This window comes from Haliotis asinina, chromosome 11 (assembly GCF_037392515.1).
Source record: "Haliotis asinina isolate JCU_RB_2024 chromosome 11, JCU_Hal_asi_v2, whole genome shotgun sequence".
NCBI classification, from domain to species: Eukaryota; Metazoa; Mollusca; class Gastropoda; order Lepetellida; family Haliotidae; genus Haliotis; species Haliotis asinina.
Window position 1 is genome coordinate 14348792 of NC_090290.1, and position 27753 is coordinate 14376544.

At 40.8% G+C, this 27753-nt stretch overlaps 1 protein-coding gene across 5 annotated transcripts in view; it reads right to left on the reverse strand.

Moving 5' to 3' along the window:
* Window positions 1-27753, reverse strand: part of LOC137256326 (PDF receptor-like) — a 114593-nt gene that overhangs the window by 28906 nt on the left and 57934 nt on the right. The gene's annotated exons all lie outside the window — the stretch shown is intronic.

Sequence of the window (27753 nt, forward strand, 5' to 3'; positions counted from 1 at the left end):
GCCTGGTTTGACAGCCGTGTTATTTATTAGCTCTGGCAAGCGTTTTTGTCAAGCCTGTCCCGGACTTGTCAGTGGTTTGACAGCGCAAGACGTGCCCGCGAAACGGCATCACTGTACAGTACAACCAGAATCCAGTAGTTGGAGGGCGTGGGTGTTGGGCCATTGCTTAAGGGCATTGGCCTTACGGGTATGGTCATTGACCCCTATCGTTTATTTAAGGCTGTAGCTTGGAAACTATTGCCTGTCTCACGAAATGTCGTAGGCGAGATTTAGATCCCAAATGGCGGTCTTGTCCGTAACTAACGAATGCTGAGGTAGGATAATTGTGTTCTGTTTTGGCACGTATTTTGTAAGTTGTAAGCCTACACAAAATACATAGCTACTCTATTGTTATAGTAGGCTAGTTCTTCCTTCTCGAATCTAACACTTATATTATGCCTGCGCGGACCAAGAGGCCGTGAACGGGTGCGCACCCCCTTTTGTCCTAAAATTTCTATATGACCATTGGAACACGGTGAAAATAAAGTGATATATGCACTCAAACCCGGAAGTAGATTCAATTTGATTCTACTTCCGGGATAAACGGATTTGCATGATATATCTCTGTGACATTATTGTTGCATTCTCATTAGGCTTTCAAATATATTTTGATTTACTGATGACCGTTAGGAAAATCACAGATCCAAGCATAGAAGTGTGGTCTAGCTGTCTTTGCGATATCACACATGAGTATTCAGTTCTCGCGAATGGTTTTACACCGCCTTCAGCAATATTCCAACAATATAAGGACTGGGGACACCATGGATGGACTTCACACATTGTATATAATTGCGGAATAGAACCCGCCCATTGAGCATGATGCCCGACGGCTGGGCTACTAGACTAGCCTATAAACATACATTGTGGTATATTCCTACAGGTAGAGTTACTTGTCGGTACACCGGAGACATGTAAAAATCGAATTGGCCAAATGAGCAGACAAATGTCCTGTGATCGTGAGTTGGAAAAACAATTCTACCATTCGAATCATTAGAGATTCAGCTGGTAAGGCCTGCATTACTCTCGGCATACTTTAACAAACCCCTTAGAATTCTTAGCTGAGAAGCATTCATGTGTATGAGTAAGTGAATGCATGAGGGTTTACGCCGCTTTAACCGCAACGTTTTGACCATGAGGCTAACAGACCCCTCAAATGTACGCTACACAATACACGAGGTATCAGTAACATGTGTTCAAAAATGAAATGTAAAAATTTACTAAATAATGTATGTATGTGTGTGCGTGCGTGCGTGCGTGCGTGCGTGCGTGCGTGCGTATGTATGCATGTGTGCCTACAAAGAACTGTACACCCGGGTCGAGTATAAAAATTGCTCTCCTCCGTCGACAATGTAAAACGAAAAAACTTGAAGACGTACAAAAATATCTGCAGGCACATCTGCACAACACAGTAACCTCGAAACTGAGATTTCAAGACGTAAATCATAAAAACATTTTATTATCTTAACTTTTTAAAAAATCCCATTTTCCGGTCATACCAACAACTAATTCCTAAGAACACAACAAGCAGCAATTATATTTTTCGTCACAGCTGTTTAAATTGAGACCCACTTTGAACACACAGTGAATAATTAGATTCCCTTCGGGGAAAAGAAGACCCCATTTCTAGTTTGACTTCTATATGAAACTAGTGAGCACAAAAAGCAGTTTCCTCATTGATCGTACGGTTTGAAGTTTAATTTTGTATCCACAAATAGAAATGAAAATGAGATGTTTTTTGATTAAGGTAATTGCTGCCGGCCCTCACGTTGCGAGGGGCAGAGAGACTGTTCAATACACAACCGGTGCTGCTTTTATACTAAACGCGTTTTTCCTTAGAAGACGGTTGTTTTATATCTATTTATAAACCTCAAATGATGACCTAGTGTAGGAGATTTGACAATCGTCTAAGAGCTTGACTTCAACCAGCAGGGTGTACACAGTAATGGCGGCAGGGCAGAGAACATGTAAAGACATGAGGATGGGGGGAGCAAAGTATGGATGAAAGATGCTTTGGCGAGAAAGTGTCCATTAAGGTAGATATGTTGAAAGATGTGACGGAGAAAGGCTCCCGTTTTATATAATTAGGCACCACTGAAACCAACCAACCAGCCAACCAACCAACCAACCAACCACAAAATTACTTTCTTGAAGTAGCTTATCACACCAACGTCCATCCGGTGCCCCCCACCACCGGGGGAGGTGAGGTAGCCTAGCGGTTTAAACGTTCGCTCGTTACCGCCAAACCCCGGGTTCAATTCCTGTGATGTGTACAATGTGAGGACCATTTCTGGCGTCCCTTGCCGTGATATTGCTGGAATATTGCTAAATCGGCGTACAACTTAACTCATTCACACACGCCACCATCTGATGATCAAGGTTTGGAATGCCAGAATCAACTTTATTCTGATCCATTATTACGATGCATTGTTGTCAGCATTAATTGCAAACCACATGATTGCACGAAGTAAATATGGAATGGTTTCAAAATAACATCACGTTAAAATCAGACTCACTGTTCAAAGGATCAGTTTGTCGAACGCACTCACTCACGCACGCATCCACTTGACTTCTATTTTATACAAATTTAGACAAACTTCACCTCACTTATTGCATCATAATAGTAACAGGCACACACATGACACCTAGATCTGTACATGTGCCATACAGTATACACTAAAACATCCACTTTACACAGACACTATTAACACATGTTAAATAATTAAGACAGATTAGCCTCTTGGGGCTACAAGTAACATGAGTTGCACGTACATCAGACTGAATTTTGTGCTACACGCTGAAAAATGGGCGATTCCTAGCTTATGTTCTTCATTATTTTTCGTTGAATATATCAATAATCTCCGGTGAGTATAGAACAGTATTTCGGACCTTAAAACCAGCTGGGTCGTATTTTTGTAATAATAATGAGCTGCCACAACCATCAATTCTAACAAGATCAAATTAGCCCTACGGGAAAACACCGACGTCTCATTTAATTCCCGTCCATCTTGGACCCAACGGTGTGACGTTGGTAACGCTCGCGACGTCACTGTCACCTACTGCCCTTTACCAACTGGTCAGTGGTATGAAATAGCTACAGATAAGTGGTCATCGTACGAAACTAATTATTTACCCTGCCTCAGCGGTTGCTATAAATGGTCAGTTGGTATGATTATATTTGCGATATATGACGCTCGTTATTACGCTGTGTGATTAACGTTGGAGTGTTGATCAATGCTATTATGTCTTTATCGAACAGAGCGCTAATCGTGTTGGTGTGCGGCGCTGTTGCTATGTAGGTCATGATGATTATTATCATGAGATGGATCTAATGAGGGATGGAACGAGTGGCTATTTCCGTTTTCTGTCCATCAGTTTTGAGGATGGTTACAGTGATAATGGATTATGGATGCCAGCTTCGTTATCTGGATACAGAAGCTGACATCAGCAGAAACTCTCTTCCTTATGTGTAAACATCTAAATGTCATTCGACCCGTGAAGATCCGGGGTAGAATAGGCCTTCAGCAACCCATGCTTGCCAGAAAAGGAGACTATGCTTGCCGTAAGAGGCGACTACCGGGATCGGGTGGTCAGGTTCGCTGACTTGGTTGACACATGTCATGGGTTCCCATTTGCGCAGATCGATCGATGTTGTTGATCACTGTCAGGACTCTATTATTTACGGACCTCCGCCATGTACCTGGAATATTACTGAGTGCGGTGTAAAACTAACCTCACTCACTCTAGATGTCATTCAAAGACCTGGTTATAGTGATGATGACAGTAATTAAAACATCTATAATAATACTGATGACACTGTGATCATGATTGCAGCGTTAAAGTTGATGCTGATGCTGTGATGAGCTTCACAGATTGTACCCATGCGGGGAATCAAACCCCGGTCTTCGGCGTGATAAGCGAACGCTGTAACCACTAGGCTACCACACCGCCCCCACATCGATGATGGTGATGATGATGATGACAACGATGACAATGATGACGATGAAGAAGAGAAGGAGGAAGAGGAAGGAGAGCGCAGAGATGTACATAAGACAACGGTGAGGAGGATAATGATCGGGGAAAAGAAATTGACCGTGGTATCGGTAATGATTTTACAACGACGGCGATGATGATGATGATGATGATGATGATGATGATTATGATGATGATGACGACGACGATGATGATGACGACGACAACGAAAATGAAATGACAATAATATTGTCTGTGATGATATACATGCAAGTTTGGCTTCACGCCCCTTTGAAGAGTATTTGAAAACGCTCCTATTTATTGAGAGAATACAATTTAAATCTAAAATGATGGAAGTTCTGATCTTTTAACATTTTCGTTAATCCTCGATATGGGTCTGTTACAACCTGGGCCAGACATACCGGTTTCTTTACCTAGGGCTTTTCCTCTCCATGAATCAATCAAGCCAACGAACCTGTTCAACTGAGCACAGTAAATCGCATAGAAGGACAAACAAGAGTGCAGGGATCTATTCTAACCCGGGTCTAAAAGGCAGACTGTTTACAACAATAACACAAACGTTCAATATCCGTCATAGTTTACGACAATCGTTCACATACATGTATTATTGTATACTAACGGAGAAAAGTAACTTTGCATAACATAAACTTGCAAGAAATAAGAGTTATTTACAAAAATATTAAATTAACCACAAAACAACAACAACCACCCCCCCCCCAACAACAACAACAACAAACAAACAAACAAAAAACCCCACAAAACACAAAAACAAAACAAAACAAACAAAAAACATGTAGCAAAGAATTTGATGCCACTTATCGTGGCACGTGCACTTTGTGCACCATGAACTTACTTATTCTGTGCAAACTGTTTTGACACCTTAAGATCATACACCTACTATTGAAAATTGAAGAAAGATTTATTATTCTCCAACCTTTGAATTTTGTGGAAAACACGTTAATTTCGTATGCTGTGTGTACATCATGCCACAGCATTCAGAAGATCAGAGTCTTCGTGGACACTGGAATGGTCCAAAATGAATTGGCCACAGATTTGGGTGTCCATCGAAACACGATTTCATCTCTATGGAGACCTTTTCAACATTATGGCAAGACGAGAGATTTGCCTCCGACCGGCCATCCACTAGTGACGTCCAGTTAGCAAGACAACCACATTCGTCTAACCCATCTTAGGAATCAATTCCAGCCTGCCAGTTTGACTGCTCGGACCATTCCTGCTTTACGTCCAATCAGTTCCAGAATTGCACGGAAGCGATTGATGGAGCACAACATCCGACTGAGGCGACCTGCAGTTTTGTTCCAATTTCATCGACGTGCACGTCTTGCTTGGTGCAGACAGCATCTGCAGCACAAGAAACAGGATTAGGATGACGTTTTGTTAACTGACGAGTCGAGATTTCTTCTGGAAAGCGCAGATGTTAGGGCAAAGGTGTACAGACGTCGATGCTGAACGGTATGCCGACACGTGCGTTGTTCAACGTCGAGTTTGGTGGCGAAAGCGTAATGGTATGATGCAGCGTCACATCTCATGGTCCAACACAACTTGTCACTCTCAGGGGTAGTCTGACTGTAAGACAGAGATGAGATTAATGGGCCTCATGTGCAGCCGTCCATTCAAGGACAGAGACGTGACTTCACACTTCAGTAAGATAATGCCCATCCATATGTGACATACTGTGACAGAAGAACATTCCTGTACTCTGCATGCCAGCCGTTTCTCCGGACCCGTTCTCTATAGAGCATGTTTGGAATAAAATGGAGCGACGTTTACGTCAAACCCAGAATCAGACATTGATAAAGCTGAATTGGTGTTAGTTTACACATATAACGTCATATAGCCTACTTCTGTCTCCTAGTGGCGTCCCTGTGTCATATCTGCATCAACACCAATGGTGGACACACACGATACTGAATTTGTGAACTGACTTTTGACACCGCATCTCTTCAAGTCAGGATGCCTAGCGTCAAATAATACGGATTTCGATCCTGCCATCCTGTCGAAGATCCGTATTAGAACTGGTGTTCAGCAAACGCTTTTTTGTCGTAAGAGGTGACTAATGAATCTGGTACTCAGTCCCGCTTTGTTGCGGCATGTTATTGTATCCCAATTTCGCATACTGATGCTCATGCTGTTGATCAGTGGAATGTCTACATTTACAGACGGCCGTCACACAGCTGGGATATTGCGTAGTTGGACGTTAAACAACAACGAACCATATCATTCTCCAATTCGGACCGTATTTATCCGGACGACTTCACAAAGAGCAGTATTGTCTCGGATAAGGAGGTTTCTCTAAATCTTCGTACTGTACTGATAAGTGCTCAGTTAGCACTGTGCAAGGTGTTACCTTAATATTTTACTCATGTAAGGAACATCCTCAGCTTAATTCTTTCCTCACACCGTCGTTATCCGCTTATTGCCCTCACGGTATTCGAGGCGGGCGGCGTAAACAGATTAGTGTCTTCTTGATGAATGTGTTCAGACGGATGATAAACATCTTGTGGCCTTTTTCAGGAAAGTTCGCCTTTGAATAAACCATGTTTTATGTTTATTGATACAAGAATACAAGAAGGAAATATCGGTACATGCGTGCGTGGATTCCTTTGCATAAATTTGGTCGTGTGGTGTTTTAAACTACCTTTACCAATATCCCATACCCCACCAATACCGGGAAATTTTAATTGTCTGTAGCTATTTATGTATCTTTGTAAAATAATACCAAAATTCAGGTTTTACGGAATTTAAAGTCACATGCTCGCAGATTTTTTTTCTTTTTTCTCTATTTGTGAAATATTTGAAGTTGTTCTTCCCTCTCTTTAAAAAAATGTTTAGCTATCATTTTATTAGCCAACATACAAAAGTATAGTGTTATATCGTGTTTCCTTGATAATGGGGATGTAGATGAATTTTCATCACATAATGTATTTTTATCCTTAAACGAAGTCCTAGATACAAAATAACAAAACAATGACAAAGGATTAGAAAATATGTTTCCGTGCATTTCACTGAATATTTGGTAAGAAATGTTCCTTGAGGATTAAGCATTAAATACTTGAGGCTCAAGTGTATTTAAGTTCGTTCGGAGATGACAAGATCGATTTTTTATATGACCTAAGCCACACAAAGCCGCTAGACACCATCTGTCAACCTTGTTCCCTGTGTCACAACAATGTTTAGAGTGACACTTCTGCAGCGGATGTATGTTTGCCAAGAGAGCATGTCTTTAACCCTGCTGTAATTAATGCCTGTCTCGGGCCTCGGGCTTTCTGACAAAGACTGAAACATGGGACATACTTGTCGACATGGTTCGTGTTAGCGGTGAGCATTTTGAATGAAACCACGGTTATGTGAAAAAGTTCCGTGGAAATGAATCCCGGTTTGAATGATGTGTGACTGAGACATTGAGAAGACAGGTCCATGCTAAGCCAGACATGATTTGTTAAGTGAGTAGAATGTCGACAAGGATTCAATGACTTGGGGTTTATTATGATTTCTACAGCGACTGCGTGGAACTGAACTTATTTCACTGAGGTCACGTGATATCCGCTTGACGTCAGGACCAGACGAATCATTACTGGTGAACAAGAGGGTGTTGAAGTTGTTTGAATAGGTGCCAGATAGCCAAAATATCAAACTTGATTGAACTTGCTTCAGGAAGTGGAAGGAGACTACGGTTAAGCTCGTCGATAAACGCAGCTCTGATCACGTAAACAGCTGCGTGTTTTTCAAAAGCGACCGTTACTGTGGACAGTCCATAGATCTTGAAAACAAACATTTTCAGCTCGGCAATGATAGTGATGACATGAACCGATGCAGGGGTTTGGTGATAATGATTCGCAATCGCGTGCCTTTCACGATGCCCAAGTCACATAAAGGAGTCTGGACACAGATGATAGCTCTTATGATTAAGGAAAAGAATTAGTCCTCCCTGAAGATGGAAATGATAGGGGTATTAGAGGCGTCCAGTATCCAAACTATGCAGAGACAATGATGGACAGTTGCGTATGGTTTGGCATGGGAGTGAATATGGGCTGGGGCGTTTGGGGCTAGAAGTTGTCTCCGTGCAGAGGTTACTGATGCTAGTGCTAACGCATATGCTAACGCTAATGATAATCCCATTACCTAAAGCTGAACGGAGACCAAACACAATGCCCAAACATTAGTGTCATGACATTGCATTGCAAGAGTTCCCCTTGGGCAACCATAAAATCACCCTAAGCAAACAGACCCGAAATCTCGGTGCCATTTTCAATGTAAACATGAAATTTTGAGTCTCGCATAAATTCTTTCTGCAAGAAATCTTATTTTCAAATCTGCAACACTGCCTTGATACGGAACATGAACAAAAGAACCATTGTCTCCTTGGTCCACGCCTTTGTGTTGTCACACATTGACTACCGTAACAACCTCCGGCAAGGTTTGCCATCGTGTCTGAAGGGGAGCTACAAGTTGTACAAAACTCAGCAGCCCAGCTGCAACAAGAACAGCGAGATATCATCACATCACACTATTTCTCCAAGATCTACAGGGGCTGCCAGTTCCACAGCCAATCAAATACATAGTTGTCCTGCTTGTCTACGAGTGTCTACATAATCAATCCTCTCTGTATCTCCCCAGCATGATAACCAAATATCAACCTTTCAGATCTCTTCGACCTTCTCACCAGTTTCTCCTTCAGCCACAGGCACTAAAACCAAGTCGCATCACCAGCCGTTTTCAAAATGCCGTACCAAACTGGTGGAATGAACTCCGGCAACACCTGAGATGTAAGCACCACTTGGACTCACTGCTTTTGTGAAGCATGCAACAATTAGCTTTCCATCAGATTCTCCAGCGCGGCAGAACACTTTATTCTGGATATAACACTTTATGAGTTTATTTTCATAGATAGATAGATAGATAGATAGATAGATAGATAGATAGATAGATAGATAGATAGATAGATAGATAGATAGATAGATAGATAGATATGTTTAAAATATATATTTATGATGTATGCAACGAAATAGTATGACAAAACGCATTTCCACGTTTTATCATATGTTTGTCCACACAAATTGACTTTCAATATGTGCTTTAAGAATAATAAATAATATCATTGATCCAATCCAATGGAACGCTCATTAACGACCCTCAGTATTAAACACCATGCCGCCTTCTTACACAAGACCAACGTTCCGACGTCACTTTACACATATAAACAATAATGATATTTTGACTTGAAAGCTGACAAACTGGACATTAGAATTTTCAAACGAACGCTCATTTGGTACTAGTACCTAATCGATGTAATCAATTGGAAATTCGACACCATTCAACCTTTCATGCACAGGAGGTGTATCCATGGTGATGTACGTCTATTAAGAAAACCTATGCCTTGCACAGTAAGAGATTCAAAAGATTCGTTTACATGGGTATAACTGAACAACAAATGGCTTGGGCGCCCATGGCGAACGTATACAAAGTACATCTACATGTACTGTCATACTGTGTGTCTCCTATCATCATTTGGCATTTAGAAGTAACAGCATCTCAGCATCAGGTTGCAGAAACTGACGTGTCAATTCATCGTTCCTAATAGACGTTTCTCATGGTCTATGTATTTTCATTAATGAGGTTATTGATTGATCATAGATGCAGTTCAAAGCTTGAAAGGTCCCCCACTGTCACTAAAGCGTAATGTTAGATACTATTCTGAGTTCGTCCAAAGAATATGTGATTTTAGTCATGTATACAACGATCATGTGAAACTCAGCTGCTGGCAAAATTTGAACAGCAATACGGTTGGTAAAATAAGTAATTACCTATTATCTTACCTCACACATGAATGTCGCTTTCTAGGCGCTTTTCTATTTTTTTTCAATGTACCCCACTTACAGGTGATGTATTGTTTTCCATGTACACCGCTGGGAATTCCGAACTGTTCTGGTGCTTCATGATAGCACTTCTTTGCCTCGAATAACATTGAATCGCGCTTGAAGCACGGAAATTACCGATGTTTTGCGATTGAAAATCGATGGAAGGGGATAACTCTAAATCTGTTTACCTTGTGTTGTCTGCAAAATGGCGATTCGCCTCGCATTCATAAGAAGTTCAAAATTAAAACTCAGGTGTTCGGTAAGATAAATACGTTCTTCACTGGCCCCTCGGGATCCATGAGCTCATGTACCCTCGGGGTGTGTTTATGTTCCCCTCGCCCTGCGGCTTGGGGAACATAAACAAACCTCGAGGGTACATGAGCCCATGAACCCCTCGTGACCAGTGAACAATTTATAATATACTCTTCCAAACACTAGGGAACTTCATTTTTGACTTACCATTAAAAAACATCGGAGCACAATTTCAAACATTTAATCTTGGTATGATAATAATGAATATTATGAGAGTTCAACACTGGTTGCAATTCCTTATACCTGTATGCCTCCCTTGAGAGATGGTTGGTGTTGGACGTGAAATTTGCACATGGACGAAAAAAATGAAAGAAACAAAACAGTCCATATAACCCGGTTTCCCACAAACCAATTGTGGTGCGATGCATGTTGATTGTCAAAATCATCGACCTTTACTTTGTAACCTTCTTGAAATCCATCAAAATCAAGAATGACAGTGCGCGCGTATGGGATTACTGTCTTATACCCGTGCATTCCATGGTTTTTAGGCATGGTGGTGAAGAAGACTGGTGGTGTATGCATGACATGTCTGTCAATGAAAAGTTTCTTAACGTTTTTACTTCTAACCAAACTGAAAGTTGAGGATCCCTACGTCTTCTTAAGAGTATATATAAGGAATCGAAACTGGGTGTTAGGTGCGGAAATAATTTTCATCTCACATTTACAATATCTTTACATGTTTGGTATAAGATAATACAACATTCTGAATATTTCGTCTCTTTTATTTTAAATCACCACACATTTCAAATATCAATTTCTGGACTCGGTGAAACATTTGGAAATTAAAAAGAGGAAAGGAGAAGTGACGTTAAGATGATAAATATGTTCCCATATTTCCCCAAGTTCTGGCATTGCAGTGATCAGGCGTCCATGCACTGTATTTGTCAATTATGTCGATTCCACATACATTTGTTACAACGAATCTCTACTGTCCCTAGTGCCCTGGTCAGCGAGTGCACAACTAATGCACTAATAATTCCCACGGTCGTGACGTTAATCAAAGAGATCATCGGAGTGACAGAAATCTGATCAATCACAACACCAACAGCAATAAGGCGGCCACTTAAACAACATTGTATTTAAAGCATCTTATCGAAACGTTTTATCAGGCGCTTCTTTCTTTGTTAACGACGTGCCTTTAACGCCAGCGACTATTTTAAGCCGCCAAACACCGAGGAGTATCCATGGAGTTCTTGGTACCGGACTTATTGTACAATAGGGAACCTACGCAACATAGCTACTGCAACCTAGCTAACACAAGGCGTTTCGCTACAGTAACTGAAATAATCACGGGTCCTGGCTATTTACACTAGGAAGTGATTAGTACAGTTGGGTTACAATTATAGGCAGTTAAGGGTAGTGTCGCTTTTGAACTGTCTTTACTGTCTTTTATCTAATGGGATAATTCGGTGAAAATAGTACAAATTTCACACATTTGTGCAAAACACGACAATCATTCTGGCAGATGTATAGACACGGATATAAACATGGGTGTATTACTTACACAGCAAAAGATAGCAGTCCATTTATCTCTAAAAATCAATGTGGACAGGTAACTTGCTTGTTTATATTTATACCCGTGACAAACGTAATGTAAAATGTTAAAGAACACGCAGTTCTTTCTTGTCCCTGTGACAGGTTATCCTGAGACATATGGACAATTCGAGCCTTCCACTTGCTTTAAGTATAATGTATGGGGCGGTGGGGTAGCCTAGTGGTTGAAGCGTTGGCTTGTCACACCGGAGGATCAGATTCGATTCCCCAGTTATGTAAAATGTGTGAAGCCCACTTGTGGTGTCCCCCGTGATATTGGCGTAAGACTAGCCTCACCCCCTCCCTCTCTCTCTCTCTCTCTCACACACACACACAGAGAGAGAGAGAGAGAGAGAGAGATTGATTAATATATATATAATCTGCTACTGATTGCCATTTCTTGGAATGTTAGCATAATATACATTTTAAATTAGATTTCATATTAGTTTTACAGCCATGTGGTAACCATCTTACCTTTGTGTACTGATTACTGTTGTTACTTCTCCGGGCCATTGAATGACTACTTGCTTAACCACATCTTTTGTATACTTCTCTGAGAGGGAACTTTTCTGATTGAATTTTAATGCACATCGGAACAAATGCAAATGAGTGCCAGAACACGTTTACAATATAATACGAGGGTTGGCTGAAAAGTTCTAAGCCTCACTGTGAAAAAAAAGTTACAAAGTCCACGTTTGTAATTTATTTTTCTACATAGTCCCCTTCTAAGTTCACACACTTTTGCCAGCGATGCTGCAAGGCCCGAATCCCGGTCAGGAAGAAATCTTCTTCAGCTACCCTAAAAAAATCAGCGCAAATGACGTCATCATTACTTGCAAAATGGCGACCGGCGATTTCCTTTTTCATTTTGGGGAACAGGTGGAAGTCAGAAGGAGCCAAATCAGGTGAATAAGGAGGATGGTCAATGAGTTCAAAGCCACAATCGCGGGTTGTTGACATGGCCACCACCGATTTGTGAACAGGCGCATTGTCTTGGTGGATGAGGACACCTTTAGCGATCATCCCTCGTCGTTTGGCTTTGATTGCTTCTCGCAACTGGTTCAGTAGATCAGCATAGTATCTGCCGTTGATAGTTTGACCTTTTTCAAGATAGTCAATGAGCAGAATACCCCTGGAATCCCAAAAGACTGATGCCATCACCTTTCCAGCTGAAGGAACAGACTTGGCTTTCTTCGGAGCTGGTGAATCAGGATGCTTCCACTGTTTTGACAGTAGTTTTGTTTCTGGTTGAAAGTGATGTATCCAGGTCTCATCCATGGTTACAAATCGTGCCACAAAATCATCGGGATCTGCTTCAAAACGACGCAAATTGTCAAGGGACGTCTGGAACCTGACACTTTTCTATTCTGCTGTCAAGAGCTTTGGCACCCATCTTGCAGAAACTTTAGTCATTCCTAATTCGTTGGTGATAATATGCTCACCTCTCTCATGAGAGATGCCCACTACACTAGCAATATGTCGAGTAGTCAATCGTCGATCATCCATCAACATATCGAGCACTCGCGTGATGTTTTCTGGAGTGGTTGCTGTTGAAGGCCTTCCTGAGCATGGGTCATCATCAAGGCTTTGTCTGCCACGCTTAAATTCTGCAGCCCACTTCTTTACTGTGGAAAATGAAGGAGCATCATCCCCTAGAGTGGAGACCATGTCAGCATGTATCTGTGTTGGGGACATCCCTTTCTTTTGCAAGTACTTGATGACTGCCCTGTATTCAGTTTTGTCCATTTCTGATGATTTCAGAGGGTAGGTTTACCAAACGAGCTGTAGTTGAGCTAAAACTATTAGTACGTTTGTAGTTCTTGTGTCTATGATTCACTAAATGATTGTCCTCATTGGTGACAAACACCTGTCTCTACCTGGTGGGGAAAAACCACTCAGGCTGAGAACTTTTCAGCCAACCCTCGTAGACATACTGAGACTCACACACTCACGAGCTGTGAAGAAGACATTTGGTCAGTTAAACTACGTTTGATTTGTTATTGTTGAAATTGAAAATGAGTTCAAACTGAATTAGTCGGATAAAATTTCACTACAACATCATTAAATCAGGTTTGCTCGACCTTATATATACTCACCCGAAATATGCTCTCAAAGGACTGATTGTTGTCAGCAATACTTTACTTGGTGAGTATTCGTGTTTTACGACTTGTAGTCAGTTATGATTGAATCTCCCTGGCATTACAATTGCATTTATCAGCCCAACTCCCCCTCCCCTCTAACACACACACGCATACACACACACGCACACACCCACACATACCACCACCACCAACGTCGTTGATATTACTCGATATTAACAAAGACAACGTCAGATGTGTTTGACTGAGACGACGTTTCCTGCCAATGCCCTATGCTACAGAAGTGTTTTGGTGTTTTCGCACGTCCGTGACGTTTTGTATCACTGCAGCATTAAACTGCTCTTCATAATAATTCTGTGACACGTATATTGAAAATTTTACATGACTCATAAATCTGTGTGTGTTTTGTTCATGTTACTGAAGGTATGTCTGAACGAGGTATATGTTGTCCAGCTTCATAAACTTCTTAACAAAGGACCAAATACCAACCAACAAAGCCAAAATACAATATTAAAGGACCAAATACCAACCATCAAAGCCAAAACACAATATTGGGAACTATCAAAGAAAAGAGACAAATAAAGATACAAATTCGCCCATATAGACAGCTAGACAGCTGCTGTTATTGACGAGGGTTAAGGTCAAGGTCAAGTTTCACATAAGAGCACCAGTATCAGTAAACACAGATGGCGGAATGTAACCCTACCGCTGTCATTATGATCAGGTTTAATCACTAACTAGGTGGTGCCGAATAAGAGACCAATGGTTGTCAAGAACTAGGTTTGAAAAATTGTGTCTTGTGAACCATAAACCCTTCCTTGGCCATTTCCGGTTGGCGCTGAGCACTAACGTTACCCATATTGTGGTCTTTTGTTGAAACAATAAGTTGCATTAAGTTGATTCAACCTATAGATCCACTGCACCACGATATATTGAATTGATAATGACTAAGCATTGTTTAACGCCACTTTTAGCAATACACACATTGCAGTAATATCATGGCGGTGGACACGAATAAAGAATTTCACACATTACACACTTTGGGGACTCGTATCGAGCGGACACTTGAACCTTTAGGCTACCCTACTGGCCTTGCACTAGCTGATTTAACATAAAAGTTAACTTTCAACCGTTCTTCGATGGATGTGAGATAAAGAGGAAGCAGTAACACACACACACACACACACACGCACGCACGCACACACATAAGTGAGTGTTGTTTACGGACGCACGCAGCACGTGTGTTGTTTCTACGAAACCAAGTGATCAACATCTTGGCATCTATCTACGCAATTTAGATGTCAGCCACCCGATCCTATTAATTGCCTCTTGCGACGAGCATGGGTTGCTGGAGACCAAATCTACCCCGGATCTCCACGAGTTGAATAAGTGATTGGGTAGGTGGTAAATATATTTCAAGGCGCGATACAAGTTTCAGTCGTCTGCAAGTTTGAATGCCATGTATTGACCGAGATTTGAACCCACGTTGGTTGATCTCCAGGGAACGCAACTCCGCACACCAAATGCAGACCGCTTCACGACTAGGACAGCCGTGCCTACGCGAACATTAATGACAACAAGCAGCAATAAAAAATGTAATGTCAGCGTCATTAGCCTCTGGTCAACGCTTTCAAAATGTCGTAAGATCAAGACAGTTGTCGACATACCATCATTGACGGTAAATGTCAAATAAGATCAGTATAATACAGTTTCTAACAATGGTTCCTTCACCCTGGTAATTCCTTGAACACTGCAGATTTTGACGAAAGAGTTAGGTTAGGAGAAACTGGGTGTTACATCGCGTTAAGATTGTTGCACCTATATAACGAGGGGAAGGCATGCACTTGTCTCTGCATGCACTTGTCTCTGCATGCACTTGTCTCTGCATGCACTTGCAGTGCGTGTCCCTGTCTGCATGCACTGTCCGCATGTGTCTGCATGTATTGTGTTGTGTCGCCGTCTGCGTTCCCATGCACTTGTGTTGTGTGTCTGCGTCCCCATGCACTAGTACTGTGAGTCTGCTTGCGCTCCTTTTGCGTATCTGCGGCTCTGTGCACTTATATTGTGTGTCTGTGTCTGCATGCAGTTGTGTTGTGTGTCTGTCTGTCTGCTTGCACTTGTGTTGTGTGTCTGTGCTTGCACTTGCGTTGTGCGTTTGCATGGTTGTACCGTGTGTGATGCAAAATTTAATTCGGGTTTAATCGTGGTGGAACTATTCCGTAGCTGCACTACGGAGACACAGCTCAGAAAAAAACTGTCTTCTTGTCGACCAGGTCTTTTTATTTGCTCTTAGGACAGGAAATTACCAACTGTTTTTTATGTCTCAGGTACAGCTCGGGAGGGACTACTCACACTACCGACGCTCTCCGAGAAACAGAGATCTCATAGAGCGCACCGCATGGTACCTCAGCTATCTTCACAAACACACGACCACGTTACTACATTATTTCAGTAAATGTCATTTGGTTAACTGGGGGATAAAAATGAAATTGATTGGGTGACTTCTGAAATGTGCACGTGTACATTACACATGCCATATCTATATAGGTTTCCGCCCCCATAGGAGTCGGCGTGTAATGGAGGTTATAGTACATGACACTGTAATATACATGATACAGACAACGTGACCGTTCTCTAGATCGTGTCATGACTCAAGTCTCCGACATTGGAAAAACATGAAAAATAAGTAGAAATCGATTACCTACACGTGTCTAGTTTCGCTGAGACGAAGGGCGTTAGGTGTCAAGGACAAACAGATCGTTACAAGACAAACAGATCGTTCCAAAAACGAAAAAGAACTCACAAAGCCAAATACAACATGAAATGCGTACGCACAAACCCGGACCCTATTGAGCTGAAACCCTCGTTAATGCGGAAACCATCTGAAAGTTTGAGAATTTTAAATCGACGTTTATTTGTAAACCTCGTTTATCAGCAGACCTCGTTTATCCGGTAATACTTGAATCCGACCCGGAAACCCCTTAAACGAAAAATCGCCGGTTTGAAGGATCTGGGACCGTTCATACTAACACCGTGTATCATTTCTTGGTGGCCCTAAGTAGTGAAGAAGAAGATATTTTATTTCAGTGCCACATGCTCTACAATAAAATCGTTAATAAAAAGCACATAAAATTGCGCATATTGTAAAAGTGAACATCCGGCCATCAAGACCCACGAGACATTAATTACTGTTATTAAATGATTATACGATTAAAGCAGAATAAAATAACAGGGAGTGATACAGGGTGAGAGAGGAGGTGAGAGAAACGCAACCAGGGTTTATTATCGCCTCTACTCTGAAACATGAGAGTTATATGGAAGGCAAGAGGCTTGCAACATTCATTTGATGCCATAAGACAGATGAGCTGGCTAATCAAACAGTGAACTTGCACATTGGTTGATCTGGACGATTACGTAACGCAGTGCGCAATGGACGAATTGAAAGTAAAATTTACCATCAGTCGCGAGTTTTCTGTATGTGCACTTTACATTTATGCACATTTCATCACCAGAGAGATGCTCTTAACAAGGCCCTAAACCGCAGTTTTTTGATGATATCTTCTCTCTTTCTTCATCTTCCCCAAGATGCATCCGATCAGATGCATCCCTTACTGCAGCACCATTTTCTTTATCTTTTTGATACTACACACTTTCTTTAGAAGTTCTGTTGCTTTGATCTTTTTTAATTGGAGCACCTGTTCCATATTTATGCCAATTTTCATTTCATATAATTCCAATCTAATTACGTCTGGGTGTGCCTAGTCGGTAGTTATTCAGATCTGTCGGTTGAGGATCTTGCTCAAGTTTCGTTGATAAAAAATATTTAAATACAGAATTAAAGGACTCGGTTTATTTCTTTAAAATGTGCATTCCAGAAGATGTATTTCGGGCGAATTGTTTCAGGTGAACTGCTTCATATCGCCAAAGTGAGTCAGTGAGTTTAGTTTTACACCGCCTTTAGCAATATTTCGGTTGTATGGCGTTGGTCTGTAAATCTTCGAATCTCGACCAGGCAATCCAGTGATCAACATCATGAGCATCGATCTGCGCAATTGGGAACCGGTGACGCGTATCAAAGAAGTCAGCCAGCCTGATCTGTTAGTTGCCTCTTACGACAATATGGGTTATTGAAGATACTTTCTAACCCGGACCTTCGCATGTAAACACGCCAAAGAGCAATCTACTCGCTAAGATTCTACCCGCTATGTCATGTATCATTATGGTGGAGGGGCCTTCTAATCTAGCGTCAGTCGCATTGTGAATATTTGCAATTTTGTGTCATTTTAATACTTGCACAATGTACAAATTGTATCCTCGTTATAGACACTTGAACACTGAAGTAGTATTGAAGTACTTTATCGTGGTCGAGTCGTAACAATTGTAATATATATTCCGATGTCATATTCGCATTATCGTTATTTGTGTCATGGCTATATAGTTGCAATCATATTGTCGTGATTATTTCAGTGCAAAAAATGGTACTGACGTGCCAGCTGTTGAAACTGTGCTGTCGTGGTAGCGGTTAAAATCGTACTGTCGTGGTTGCTCTTAAAATCGCACAGTCGTGGTTGCTGTTAAAATCGCAGTGCTGTGGTAGCTGTTAAAATCGTACTAACGTGGTAGCTGTTAAAATCGCAGTGTCGTGGTAGCTGTTAAAACAGAACTGTCGTAGTACCTGTTAAAACGGTACAGTCGTTAATGCAGTGTTATCATCGTAAATGTAACTGTCGTCAAAGTCGTAGTGATTCCTGTCATTCACATAGTAATTATAACCAAGCATTTTCGTTTTTGTCCTGGTTGAAGTCGTTTGTTGTGGAAGGCAATACTGGCGTCAGATTTTCATATGATCGTAATCAACCTTGCTTGTGAAAATTGTAATCCAACTGAGTAGGTTTGCGCAGGTCATTCGTCGCAATTGTAGTATCTAATCTACAAAATTACTGATGATAATTCTGTTTTTCATCGAAAATTGTGTTCCACAGGAGATATTGCTTATATAAGATCATACGATACCTCCTATAACATATCGTTTTAGCCGTAGACTTTGCAGAATGCCTGGCAATGCTATGACGTTATGAACTTGATGACGAAACAATGCTATGACGTCGCTCTAGTGCAAGTCTAAAGGTAGTATATTGTTCACAGATGTGAATTTGTTTGAAATAATGAAGAGTGTTTTTTTGATGATAAACAGAATCTCGCCCTTGTGTCAACTGATATGAACTATGTCAACACCCGTTGATAAAAGTAAAAATAGACAAGCCTCGGATATGTTTAAAGCTATCAAGTCGGTCGTGTTGATATAATTGACAGACACTTGGGTGAGATTCTCTAGAAATTTGTTACACTGAACATGGTATGGTTTATGTTGTTGAACGCCACAATCAGACATTATTCCTGATAATGCGACTCCTGATAATGCGACATCCTGGTTTTTATGCTAAACGTCCAAGCGGTCAGAGATTACATCAGACAATTCGGTGACTGGCACCAAGAACATCCATATACGTAGCTGGATGCCAATGAAATGCATCCACCAAGTTAGCGATGTTGACCAGTCAGTCGCCTCTAACGACCATCATGGCTTCCTGAAGACTAGTAGTGACCTGGATTATCACTGGTGTGCTGTACAAGAAGTACAGTTGTACTGTATGTGTACAGAACATCACAGAGTGGCTGCTATTCACGTCCTGTCAGCCAAGTACCAACTCTGAACCGTTCGTGCTTGAATTACGCATAAATATAGTTCCGCGTTTCCTGTCTTGGAAAAGGATTGCTCACAGCCATTCATGAAAACGAACAGCCTAACGAACGAAGCCATCCCCATCAAACGACATAAACGCTCGCGTGTTAGGTTCTCGTTATACATTCAGGGGAAATATCTGTCATTACTGAGCACTTAATGCTGTCTGACGTATAGTTTGATCAAAATGACCTTGAAATGTTTACCTCTGTCTGCAGCGTACGCGGGGGTGACTCGGTCGCTTTGAGGTCGACTGACAGATTCACTCACGAGTGCTCGAATCTCAGAAAATATAGGTTCGAATTCTAGATTTGCCCTAAAATCCAAACAAAAATGTGCAAAACACACTGTCAAGAAACTGCGAAATTTGAAAGGCATATCGCTGGAAATGTAAGTTGGATACACAATGCAGCAATGCAACTCTACTAATGAGCATATGTTTAGACTCACTAGTGTAAATGCAGCCGCTCACTTCAGTCAACTGTTCTAAACAGGTTTTGCAAATAATCAGTTCTGTTTAAAGAAAGGTACTGTTTAAACACGAACTGATGTATTGTAAAACAGATTCTATCTATCTTAATATATATATATATATATATATGTAAAACAGATTCTGTCTATCTTAATATATCTATCTATCTATCTATATATATATATATGTGTGTGTGTGTGTGTGTGTGTGTGTGTGTGATCTATGTATCTATGTGTGTTTGATTTTGTTCAGCAGCTTCCAGTATGAAAACAACTAACTCACTGACAGCTGCGAATATGATTTAACTCTTTCCATATCACTCGGTATTTTTGGTGGTACATATGGGAGAAAACATTGTCATTGTTTTCCTTATGTTACTGAAAACTGAAAGATCTTTTTCAGAATTTGTTTCATCTATTTTATCACTTAACCCATTTCACAAGCACCTATTTTTGGTATCTTTGTGTAATTTAAAAGAGCAAGTTACAGTGCATACTTCTCTCCAACACAGTTTAGATTATATAATATCACCGTAGGAACGTTTCTTTTGTGCGTCAGTTTAAACGGAAAGAAAGCTAATAATATCAAACGCATATAATCAACAATCCCCGTCAATCCATCTTCTGGCAACACACTACATTGCTCTGCACAAACATCTGCAACCCGAGGAAGCACAAGCTCTAAAAGGCTGCAATGCCAGCCAAAAAATCTATCACTGGGGATTACGTATGATTTCCCCTATGCAAGGCGCATTAAACTGTAATTCACTCATCACGTCATTGAATCTGTGGTATAAATGTATAAATGTATATGTTTTTCCTGATGTCTATAATGCTATAGCTGTCATGCCCATCAATAACTTCTTCCCTATGTAAGGGTACATATGAAAATATTCTTGTTTCTCATTACTGCCCGATAAGAAAATTCGACCGGAGCCTACTTTTTTTTTACTTTGAGACAGAAAATGCAAATTTGACTCACAAAATGTGCGTGAATATTTCACACTTAAGTATTTGATTTGTCAAAAAGTGATTTTGTTACCATAATATAAAAAAGAATAAAATGTAAAAAAAAAAAACCTCGCCGCATTTTTTTTCTGAAAGAGCAATGCGAAACAATATTTTTATGCAGATGGTCTGGTGAACTTGTTACATCTTTGCCACACTGGAAATGGTTTGCTTTGTGATGTCATCCCCACATGTTTGTGGAGGGCTAGAAGTAGCACTGAAACGAAACGCTGTGTGTTTACATCTTCATTATAAAGTAGTTAAAATACACTATCCAAAAAAGGTAGCGCACAGACGAGAAATCTGTGGCGACAATGTTCAAACATGTGTAACTGGTCCTCAAATAGACTTTAGTGCATGAATTGTTACACGAGTTTAGAAATAGGCAATGTCCATACACCCAAGCGGATATTTTAGATCACGGAGACGTTGAGCGCAATGGTGACGGCGTAGCACGACCATGACGTCGTGGCTCCTGGCTCTTTCAACCTGTTTCAACAGTTTTACCGGATATCCTCTGAAGCCCAGGCACCTCTCACCCGTGCCTTACGATCAGGCACCTGTAGTATGTACCGACCGGATGTACCGATCTTCGGCTGCAGTCTCAACGTGAGGTCTGCCCGTACGGGGACGGTCATTTGTTATGCTTGTTTGGTTCCAATGAGTCACAAGACATGATATCTTGCTTAGGCTAACATTCAGGAGCCTGGTAACGGAAGATTGGTAATTTCCAGAATGCATTCCCTCAGTGGCGATGTTCCGTGTCAAGACGTGACGTAGTAATTTGATCTTGAAACTCCTTCAAAACGAATGCCAATTTCTGAAAGTCATCTTAATTTTCATTGCCAGGCAGAGAAAGCTCTTTTGCTGTTCAATTTCAACTAGACGGTGATGTCTGTTGTGTTGTGACGATGCCTTTGTAACCCATGTAAGAAATTTCATCGACCTCAACATTTAAAGGTAAAATCGATTTTCTACTTGTGCAGTTGTGTTTGAACACAATATGTAAGATTTTAAAAAATACAAATCGCCCATGCGTTTCTTTTTTGGATACAATATATAATACTACTATATAATACTTGTCACATTAGTACGTTTGAATGCAGAATAGATGACGCCGAATGGAAACCGATCTATGTCTAATGATTCTGTTCAGCTCACCATTGTTCTCATCATGAACATAAGGATATCTGTACGTACTCGTTTACCCCAGTTGCCACTCGGTTCAGGCAACATATAAGCATTTATCTGCACTTATTTTCCATCAGAATCTATTTGTATCATTTGTACTGAAAAATCAATCTTGCCCACGTAACAGACTGTAGTTCAAGGCTCTAAATAAACAGACTATACCAAACGCTTCCTGTTCGAAATACCACCTTAATTCTTTAACACCAAAACCAGCATGCTTTGTTACGTCTAGAACCCTTCAGTGTGGATTTTCAGCTGTACGTTAAGTCCAAACCTAACAACTCGAAGGCTTCTTCAGGGTGTTTCATTGCTAAAATTAGACATAAGGATTGGAGGTAAATCTTCTACAAAGACAGATGTACTTGATGAAGCGCTGCGATGAACTGATATAAATTCATTGCCGTTTAAGTGACCATCTAAAAGACGTTTATGTTGTGCCTGATAATATTTCCAGTCAGTCTCGGCAACAGACATGATGGTATCTTTGATTAATGGCATGTCAGTCATGGGTTATGAGTGCGGTAGTCGAGTACCTGTGTACTAGGGGACACCATGGGTATTATAATTGCGTTGCTGTTGGCGTACCGTCGCCTTTAGCAACAACAACAACACAAAACCCAAAACAAGCAAACACCCCCCCAAAAAACAAAAAACAAAACAAAAAAAAACAAACAAAAAAATCAAAAACAAAACAAAACAAAACAAAACAAACAAACAAACAAACAAACAAAAAACCCAACAACAACAAAAAACCATTAACAAAACAAAAAACAAACAAAACAAAACCAAAACAACAAAAAAGACAAATAAACAAAACCCAAACCAAACCAAAACAAAACAACAAAAGCAATAAACGCACCCATATCTCTCATAGCAACTCGAAAGTATTTTGATATAAGGAACATTATCTCTGTGCATAATATCGTTTTCCTTTTATTTAAATGCGAACGAATTCGTTTATTCAAAATATGACGCATATCCAGATATATCGATACCAATCTAAAAAATTACTCAATTAAACAAATTAACATATAAACAAATGTCGATGTCATTGTTCTTCAAGTCTCTACCGCATTATAGTTGATGTGGAGATTATCCGTGATTTGTCACTGTGATAATCTCATCGTGTGTGGGTTAGCCTAGTGGTTAAAGGGCTCGCCCGTCACGCCGAAAACCCTGGTTCGATTCCCCATAAGGGGGCAATGAATGATCAGTCTAAGTGAACTTGGACTCAATATTATTCGTTACACTGCTTATGCCGCGTCTAACGAACCCTAGAAGAACGTCGCGTCATCTAAACGTTTTATTTGTCCTATCAGAACACTGCCTGCCAAATAGCTAAAACTGACATTCGCACATACCGTTTGAACATTTACCTCGTAAAAGTTTGTGTTTGAACGATTCTGAATGCTATTTTTCGCACGATCGCTTCTGAGTGGTGCACATGAAGGACGCCATCACAGCGAGTAATCAGTTGCTGAAAATAGTGTTTTCGTCAATATTCAGCTTGCAGTAATATCAGATAATGGTAACCATGTCATCAGAAAGCTCTAAGTGTATACACAGAAGGTCAGATATCTGTGTTTTCTGCGGATTTTCATTCGTTGGAAATCATTGTCAGCCACAGGGGAATTTTGTAAGTCGCGCCAAACCCTACACAGTAGCCGTTGTCTGATTGGTTACATCCGCTCGGCCGTCTCGCATATGATTGGACGGTCAAAGGTCGCTCAAATGTAAGCCGTGACGCGACCTACTACTAGGGTTTGTTTGGCTCAGTATAGCACTGTAACGAATAATACTGAGCGTAAGTTTACTTCGACTGAATGAGTTTTGCTTGTGATATTGCTGGATTATTGCTAAAAGCTGCGTAAATCCATACTCACTCACTCACTGATGATCTCTTATTGAGAACACTGGTGTTCATGCTGTTGATCACTACAATGTCTGGTCCAGACTCAATTATTTACATACCACCCCCATACAGCTGGAATATTGCTGAGTGAGGTTCAAAACAACAGACAAACAAAACACTGAAACAAACACTAGTCTCTACAGAGCAGATATTTCATCTCATTGCAATACGACAGCTTTTGGAAAATGACAAACATATTTTGGGTTTTTATGCTATGAGCATACTTTATGTCTCTAATGACTAATCCCAAACGAGCAAACTTCGCGCTTATGAAATTAAGTATCACGCTTTGAAATGTCTTAACCTTTTCGCGTAGACTTGGTGTGGACTCTCACTATCACCATTTCGCATTTCACGCCCAACAGAATATGTTTCGCAATCGAGGACAAGCACTCTCTGCTGTTGACGTTTTATCTTTACTAATAGGCTGTTAATTAGTATTTACTTTTCAAAGATACCCGGATGATTCCCACTTATCACGTGCTCACTCTTAAGTTGAATAAGCTGGCAAGCTATTCTCGAAATTTTCGTACCACAATTTTGCAGCCCGACGAACTTCTCAAGCCCATTTTGTGACACATTGGCTACGATCGTAGTTAAGAATTCTTAGGGCTACAAACGGTTAGAGAATAAGGGCCCAGGACATATATTTCGAAACTCTCGTAGCGTAAGAGAGTTGTAAGTACCATACATTAACATTAATTTACGACTATCTTAGCGCTAAGAGAACATGCGCAGTCCAGTCTGATAAAGCAGCATTGCGTAGAATATTAAGCAGCCAGTGATTTCTAAATGTAGTGAGTGAGTGGATTGATGTCCTTTTATGAAGCTTTTAACCACATGTATCGCATGTGCTTCGTTGTGGGAAAGGACGGAAGTCATAGAATTCTTGGGCATCGGCGTGTTACTTATATTTGTGTGCGTAACAATTTTTTATTGCCATTTAAAATAATTATGTCGACTTTGCTTGATTATGAGATGGACCCTACTTTGAGCGTCCTCAATGGTGAGTGAGTGAGTTTAGTTCTAACACTATTCCTGCAACATCATATCCAACGCCCCTTCCGCAGTTACAATATCAAATAATAATCACAAGAAAATATCATCTTGTACCGCACACACCTGGTAAATTGGCCTGAGTAATAATAGTAATGAGGGCACTTGTACCGCAAGTACTCCACACCACGCCTGAAGGTCAGGCTCAAAGCGCGTACACACAGCACAGCATTACCGCGGATAGCCCAAGGTACCTGTCAGGTTAAGGTCAGATGGTTCATCCCACCGGGTACCCATTTTTCTGCTGGGTAAACAGAGCCAATTTTGAACAAACTCACTTGCCATAGGTGAGACCACATGTATCTCATGTGCGTCGTTGTGGGAAAGGACTGAAGTCATAGAATTCCCGGGCATCACTATAAGAATGAATGTCTGTAAGAACTAGAGTGACTGAATCTATAAATCATTAACAAGTGCTAAACTTGCCAAGCTGTATTTCTGAGAGAGAAAAATAATATAAATGTGTTCCTCCCTCGTCACCTTGTTTTCTATCAAAAATAAAAAATTAAGTCCTACCGTCCTCGTCACTTTTAACAAAAATGTGCACGAGAAACATTTAATTTTTTGTGTGCAGCCTAATGGTTCGGGTAACAGCGATGACAAAAGATGTCTGTATAGTTAAGGATTCTGCTTTCGTTATATACAGTTTATAGTATAAAAAGCATGCCCCTTTTGCCAAATAACCACAAAGGTAAACGACAGTTTAACAGTAAAATGAATATACATTTCATACATTTTTATCAAACATCCCGGTTCTCTGTTCTTTTCAATGCAGCATGCCCACGTATTGCGATATACCGATATACCGGTAATACCGTGGAGTCCTACTTGCAAGAGAGAGACCGCATGCATGATGTCTCTCGCCACACCCTTGTAGTTGCTTACTTAATTAACTTGCCACGCTATTTATGACACATGCATAAAGGAGGATGATTTGCAGATAGACGGGTTTCATCAAGATACATGATTGTGTTGCGTTCTTTCCACTTCTCCGAAATGGTGCCGAAATAGTGCTCTGTCATATTTGCGAAATTAGTTTTAATACTCAGCGATAGGTTTGTTCTCGACGAATGTTTTTCACCGAAAATACAAATTTACTGACATATTGTGTATCTTTATTGATAATACTGTGTGCTTCTTGTCAAGTCTTGTTAAGGTTTCTGGATGACAAATGCTAGTCTTTCTGTGAAATCTTCGAATGGCGTCTCTTCCTATTCTCAAACTGAAACTGTACAACTTTGCTCATCATCTTTATTATGACAGACCCTCTGTCGATAATAAATTTACTTTAAGCCTCCGCAATAGTGAGTGAGTGAGTGACTTTAGTTTTACGCCGCACTCAATATTCCAGCCATATGGCGGAGGTCTGTAAATAACGTTTAGACCAGACAATCCAGTGATCAACAACATGAGCATACAAATGCGCAAATGGGAACCGATGAGATGTGTCAACCAAGTCAGTGAGCCTGACCACCCGATCCCGTTAGTCGCCTCTTACGACAAGCATAGTGGCCTTTTACGGTAAGCATGGGTTGCTGAAGACCTATTCAACCCCGGGACCTTCACGCCACGGCAACGTGGCATTCCCCTCTTTTAGTGACTTTTGTGCAAACGTGACAAGAAGCACTATTGTTCGGCATCTTTTTTGGAAGACCCAATGATCACGATTGACCAAGGTATTCTTCCCATTTTCCAGTCATATATCGTCATAATTACAAATGTAAGGAGGACATTGTGCCATACAAGAGAATCATTGCTTACATGTTGCTGCTGCTAGGCCCTTAGTATTCTCATGAAAACCACGGACATAGTAATGATAAATATACACATATTTTCATCTGACAAGAGTTCAAAAGGTTTTTAAAGTTTTTTTCTTAAGGCACCGACAGAACAATATTAAGACACTATGACACGATAATGAATTTGATGATATTTGGGTAGGGTGTTACATGTGGTGTTTCCAAGGACAAAAATGGATACCCGGTAGGATTGTATTTTCTATTGTTCTGTGATTAGCTTGAACACAAATGAACAGAAAAATTATTCTGTGGTAGGTGTATGGATACTAACACAATAATATAGCATGGTGGATTGCTTGAGAAAAAAGGAATGGCTATTTCCTTTACAGAATTTTACTGGGAACGCATCCATAGTACAAATGACTGTGGACATAATCTGCACGCATTGGCTACTTGAAGTCATATTCCGTGATGGAATAAAGACACCCATCAACATGCAGTGTGCTTGCCGTGGAAGTCGACTAAGCTTGGACGATTGCGTGTCTTTGTATGCCAACCGTGGGGGCAAATCTCATGGTCATTATCTGGTTATTATTATCTCGATTATTTACAGATAGGCGCGATGTAGCCGGCCGATATATTGTTGCATCCCCCCACCCTCCACCCCTCCTCCACTCCTCCGCATAATCATCATCACCACCATCATCGTCGTCGTCATCATGATCATCATCGTCGTCGTCGTCGTTATCGTCGACGGCGTCATTTTTATTTCGCAGATCAC